We start from the raw sequence: 6,777 nt of genomic DNA on the forward strand, positions 1-6,777 counted from the left end.
TGATTGTGAGAAGGTTTTGTCAGATACAGAGGGACCCAGGAAGCTAGTTGAGGGCTTTGAGAAGAGATGTGGGCCAAGCAATAATTCAAGATGATGATAAAAATAATTGCGGTAAGCAGTTTGTTAAGCACTGCTCTAAGAGCTGGGGTGATACAAGGTAATCAGGTTAGACACAGTCCGGTCCCACATAGGGCTCATGGTCTTAATTCCCATTTTACAGATTGGGGAATTGAAGCACAGAGAAGCTAAGTGACTTTCCCAAGTCACACAGCAGACAAATGGCAGAGCTGGGATTAGGACTCTCTTAATTTCTTGCTGAATTATACTTTTCAAGCGCTTAGTACATGAAGTGCTCAGTAAATACGATTGAATGCCTGAATGAACCCAGTACCTTCTGACTGCCAGTTCTGTGCTCTATCCACTAAGCCTTGTCAGCCAATCAGTCAATCAGTTATATTTACTGAGCACTTACTGTGTGCAGACCACTGTGCTAAGTCCTTGGAAGAGTACAATGTAACAATAAACAGATACATTCCCTGCCCACAACAAGGTTTGTGTAAAAAATAGGTTAGAGAGGCTGGAGGGAAGGAGGCCACTGAGGGGACTGTGATATGCCCAGAGGTTGTTCCAGGGTTTGAGTGGAGAGAAAGGGACCGATCTGGGAGGCATTGTGCAGGAAGATCCCAGGACTTGACACAAGACACAGAGTGGCCTAATGGACAGAGCACGGGCCTGGGAGTCAGAAGGACCCTGGCTCTAATTCCGGCTCCAACCACTTGTCCGCTGTGTGACCTGAGTAAGTCATTTTACTTTTCTGTGACTCAGTTATCTCATCTGAAAAGTGGGGATTAAGACTGTGAGGCTCATGTGAGACATGGAGTGTGTCCAACCCGATTTCCTTGTATCCACCCCAGCGTTTAGAACAGTGCCTGGCACATACTAAGTGCTTAACAAATAACTCTATTATTTATTATTAGATTGGATGTGAGAGTGGATGTGAAAGGCAGAGAGGAGTTGAGGAGGACACTGAGGTTACAGGTTTCTGGGACAAGGAAAATGGTGGCGCTATCAACTGCGATGGGGAAGGTAGGCAGAGGAGTGGGTTTAAGGGGAAGGAAATGTAGTTCTGTTTTAGACATTATGAGTTTGAGGGGTTGGCAGGACATCCAAGTGGAAGAGGGGCTTTCCCCGTCTTCTTCATTCCCTCCTCGCTGACCTGTAAAACTATTTAAGCCCCAGCACACCCACTTAGGTACAAGAAAGTTTTCCTAATTATTGAATCATAAGAACTACATTTAGCCTTTCTTCCCCCTTTGTTTTTCTCTCTCCATTTTAAATAAGAATTCCTCGGTCTTTGACTTCTGTGGATGACTTGAAAATGCCTGGAGTGACTGCCTTTTTTAACTCCTCCACCGTTAGCCAAAATACTCCCTAACATCCTTTTAACCTAGTTACATTTTCTAAGTAACACGCTTCCAGAATAAGTAATATATAACCAGGGCATTTCGGGACCAACAGCTAGGTCTTGCACCAAAGCTGAAATAAATGCTGTAGGAAAATATCCTTTTGAAGACCGAGCAGAACTATTAAAGGGTTAGTTACGGAGGCTGGTTTAGGGTCCTGAGAGTGTGAGAAAGCCCCGCTTTGGCCATGTTCTAATCCTGGGACGATGATGAGCCCCGGAGTTTTTGAGCCTTTTTGACTCCTCTTTTCCTTCTAATAATAATAATAATAATAATAATGGTGGTACTATAATAATAAGGGTACTTGGAAAGCACTTACTAACCTCTCAGGATAGCACCTGGAGAGTTTCCAGTACTCTACCAGTCTCAGCTACAGGAGGGAGAGTCAAGCAGAGGCCTACCCATTCCATTCCTAAAATGGCCAGTGGCTCGCGAGTGGAAGGCAATCTGCTAAAAGTCAAAATTCACCTGTTCTGGACAGCAGCGGCATGGGAGAAAGTTGAGGATGGAGACTCTAGTTTACTGTGTGGAAGAAGGCAATTGTAAAATACTTCGATATTTTTACCAAGAAAACTCTCTGGATCCACTAACAGAACGATTGCAAATGGAGGTGGGGCGTTCTGGGAAAGACATGTCCATGGAGTCGCTGTGGGTCAGAGATGACTCAACAGCATAAGACAAGACAAGATTAAGTGCTTACTAAGTGCCAACCACTGTTTTAAGATCTGGGGTAGATACAAGTTAATCAGGTTTCAAATGGGGCTCAAAGTCTAAGTAGGAGAGAGAACAGGAATTGAATCCTCATTTTCCAGATGAGCATAGTGGGCACGGAGAAGCAAAGTGATATGCCCAAGGTCACACAGCAGGCAAATAGCAGAGACTGGATTAGAACCCAGGTCTTCTGACTCCCAGGCCTATGTTCTTTCCACTAGGACTCACTGCTACCCAGTGGCATATTTGATACCGTGGGGTTTGGGTGTCGAATATGGGGGAACTATGAGAAGATTCATTCATTCAATCGTATTTATTGAGCGCTTACTGTGTGCAGAGCACTGTACTAAGCGCTTAACAGGGCAGAGTGGAGAGCGTGACCTGGCATACAGGTGCAGAAGAGAAATGCTAGATATAAAATCCAGCTGGCAGAGAGCTTCAAGCTCACAGAAAGAGTTTCATTTTGACCAGAGAAGCTGCACGACTTATCTTCGGTGTGACTTTTGGCAAGTCTCTTAACTTCTCTGGACCTCAGTTCCCTCATCTGTAAAATGGGGATTAAGAGTGTGATACCCAAGTGGGGCATGGACTGGATCCATCCTTTTTAGCTTGTATCTACCCCAGCACTTAGAACAGTCCTGGGCACGTAGTAAGAGCCAAGAAATAGCATAATTATCATTATTATTATCTGAGCTGTGTCTTGGAGCCACCAAAGGCTGTCGAGGAGAGGAATGATGTGAGTGGATCGATCGGCCCTGGAGACAGTTGATTTATGCCATTTCTTGGAGTCCAAGGTAGGAAGAACCTGCAAGGCAGGGAAATCAGTAATGAGGCTGTTGTGGTCATCAAGCCTGGAAGTTCATAAACCCAAACATCCATCACTATGGTAGCGATTCATTCCTGAAAACTCCAGCCTGCCTGAGAAGGGAATTCCCCGGAATCAGTGTGGCCTTGTGGCCATGAGGAGATAACCACCTCTGCTGCCTGGCCTACCACGAAATTTCCGTCTCAGTGACTTGCCCTTCCCCTACCCAGAGGGCTACAAGGTCATCCAACGGAATGGAACAGAATGGGAATCCATTCATTCATTCAATCAGTCCTGCATATTGAGCACTTATTATGTGCAGATCACTCTACTAAGTGCTTGGGAGACCCATTCCCTGCCCACAACGAGTTTACGGTCTAGAGGGGGAAGCAGTGTGGCCTTGTGGGAAGTAATGTGTTCTAATGGGAAGCAGTGAGGCGTAGTGGAAAGAGCATGGGCCTGGGAGTCGCAAGGCCTGGGTTCTAATTCTGACTCTGCCACTTGTCTGATCTTTCAAAGCATTTTGTACATATCTGTAATGTATTCATTTATATTAGTATCTGTCTCTCTCTCTCTAGACTGTAAGCTCGTCGTGGAAAGGAAATGTGTCTATTATATTATATTGTAATCTCCCAAGCACTTAGTACAGGGTTCTGTACAAAGTGAGCATTCACTAAGTGTGATTGACTGACTACTACTGACCTTGACCAAGTCACTTCCCTTCTCAGTGCCTCAGTTCCCTCATCTATAAAATGGGAATTCAGTATCTGTTCTCCCTCCTACTCAGACTGTGACCCCCATGTGGGAGCCCTTGAATATCTGGAATCTATCCCAGTCTTTAGTACAGTGTCTGGGACACAGTAAGTGCTTAACAACTATTTTTATTAATTCCAGCCCTGACTGAAGCAGCCCGTCAGAGAGGGGAGGGGGTCCAGAGGTGGAGGCCGTCTTATCCATGAGTATCGCCTCTCTGTGTTTAGTACAGTGCCCTGCCCAGAGTAACAACTAAACAAATACAGTTTATGAGTGGATTGACCGATTGACATGGTGGCGAAACGGCTTTGCCAGTCCAAGCCCCTCTCTGAGCTCCAGCCGGCTCTGCCATATGAATCTGAGGGCTGGAAATCTGTTCGCCAAACAAGCATATGCCTCCGTGTTATTTGATGAAATGTGGGATGCTGCACATTGTGAAGTTCATAATTACACATGTTTTTAAACAAAATATTTGAGTTAAATAATTGACAACATACCAAGTTAGAATCCTTTTCAAAACTACTCTTCCAAAGCGCTTAGTACAGTGCTCTACACAGAGTAAATGCTCAATAAATACCATTGATTGACTGTTTGAAAATAGTCCAGGCATTGTTGGCCAAGCCACGGAAGAAGCCCCACTAGACTGTAAGCTCCTAGAGGGTAGGGATTGTGTTTATCAACTCTACTGTACTCTCCCAAGTGCTTAGTACAGTGTTCTGCACACAATAAGTACTCAATAAATACCACTGATTGGTGGATTGACTGATTAAGAGAGATCAGAGCATTGATGAAGGAAAAAAAACCAAGGCTCTGAGTAGCTGGCGGCGTTGGGGTAATGGAAATGCTGCTGATGATTCATGTTTATTATCAACAATAATAATAGTAATATTTTTAAGGCTAATACAGCTGTATGTTATTTAAAGGGACCATCATAATCCTAGTTTTGATCTGTGATGTTACTTTAGAATACTACTATACTGATAGAATAAAAACAGCATGGCTCAGTGGGAAGACCACAGGCCTGGGAGTCAGAGGACCTGGTTCTAATTCCAGCTTGGCCAAATTCATTCAATAGTATTTATTGAGCACTTACTATGTGCAGAGCACTGTACTAAGCACTTGGAATTTGACTTCTCTGTGCCTCAGTTCCCTCATCTGTAAAACGGGGATGAAGACTGTGAGCCCTAGATGGGACATGGGCTGTATCCAATCTGATTAGCTTGTATCTACCCTAGCATTTAGTACAGTGCCCAGCACATATTAAGCCCTTAACAAATACCATTAAAAAAAAGACCTCATTTTCAAGTGCTTAGTTCAGTACTCTGCACAGAGTAGGTGGTCTATAAATACCTTGATTGGTTTTGTCACAGAACCCAGAAAAACTCATTTATGCCCAGTCTTCCCAACTGTAATATTTGCAGTTTATATTAAACATAACCCCACTATTGTCACTGCAGCTTTTCTACGAGTCTCTATTTGCAGATTCTTAATTATAACAAATGGTATTTTTGTAGATCTCTTGTGGTAAATGGAAAAAACCTTTCCTTGCAGTCTTGAAATCCTAAACTGCTAATAGTCTCTCCAGCGCTTTGAACTAAGCTCCATTTACTTAACGTTTAAAACCACAAACCCACACTATGAATGCAGAGTTAGAGCTCTGGAGCTTTTCTTCCCATTGGCTCCACTCCTGAACAGAGCTTTGGTGCGGTGATATCTGGTGCCTACTTCCTTGAGATCATGGGAGTGAGGTACCTGAGGGGGCTTTCTGGGCAGAGCTTGCTCAATTCACATCTCCGTCAAGACCCCGGTGAATCTCTTCACGTCTTATGCGGCCCCAAATGGTGACTTTCCCACCTGTTAGCTCTTCGAAACCTGTCTCCCACCCAGTCATTATCATCCCTACAATCCCGGCCTCTTTTACACCCCCACATTCCAAAAGTAGGCAACTCTGGTGGCGATTGTGATAAGGACGACAAAATGGGAACCGGCGAGCCTTTACAGTGGTAAGGGCTTCATTAGAGAGGAACGTAATCATGGATGTGTTCAAATCAGTCAATGACATTTATTGAGCACTTACTGTGTGCAAAGCACTGTACTAAGCACTGGGGAGAGTACGATGCAACAGAGTAGATAAATGCATTCCCTGCCCTCAATGAGCTTGCTGTCATTTTTCCCCTCCTTCCTCTTCTCCCACTCCCTTCTGCTCGCTCTTTCTCCCTTTACCATGTCCCCCTCCCAGCCCCATAGTACTAAACGTACATATCTGTCATTTATTCATTCATATAATAATGATGGTATTTGTTGAGTGCTTACTATGTGCCAAGCACTGTTCTTGTCTGCCTCCCCCTCTAGACTGTCAGCTTGCTGTGGGCAGGGAATGTGTCTGTTTCGTACTCTCCTAAGCGCTTAGTACAGAGCTCTGCACCCAGTGAGCTCTCAGTAAATAAGATTAAATGAATCAATGAATCACTGTTACTTGTAATTCCAAGTTTACTTGGAATATTTGTACCAAACCACAATTTTGGAATTCTAAATCAAACCCAGATCCTGATTTGGTGACTGCTGTATGGTATTTTCTGAAGTCCTTTAGCCCATCTCTGCCTGGGCTCACAAATCTCTTTCTCTTGGTTTACCTAATCCTTACACCCTAAATGTGAAATCCAGAAAAAGGGAGCTTTAGATCAATTGAACTGCATTTCTTTTTCCTTGGTGTTACCACAGGACAGAGAAATCATTTTAACAGTGTAATGGAAAAAAAAGCCAAAACTGTTTTTCTTTCTTTAGCATCTATCTCGACCAGGCTGAGTGTGCGAGCGAGTCCACTTTCTGTATTAAAAGACCAAATTCCCAGGCCTGGCCCCGTAGTCAGTTATTCTAGCCATGCTTCTTCATTAGAATTCAGCATGCCATTCCAGGTTCCCATAAATCTCTGCCGGATGCTGGCAGCCTGCCACATCAAACCGCTTCTTCTTTTTACAGAATAAATGATAAAGCATGTGTCCCTTCAAAAATCCCCTCAGAAAATATAATTTGATCTCATGTAAG

The 6,777-nt window shown here is 43.9% G+C and overlaps 1 non-coding gene across 1 annotated transcript; it reads left to right on the plus strand.

Moving 5' to 3' along the window:
* The first annotated feature begins 1,783 nt into the window (after positions 1-1,783).
* On the plus strand, positions 1,784-1,921 carry LOC114816338. Its single transcript, XR_003764101.1, has one exon. It is a non-coding gene; the product is annotated as a small nucleolar RNA SNORA7 (small nucleolar RNA).
* The last annotated feature ends 4,856 nt before the right edge of the window (positions 1,922-6,777 follow it).

The sequence above is a fragment of the Ornithorhynchus anatinus genome, chromosome 13 (assembly GCF_004115215.2).
Source record: "Ornithorhynchus anatinus isolate Pmale09 chromosome 13, mOrnAna1.pri.v4, whole genome shotgun sequence".
Classification (NCBI taxonomy): Eukaryota; Metazoa; Chordata; class Mammalia; order Monotremata; family Ornithorhynchidae; genus Ornithorhynchus; species Ornithorhynchus anatinus.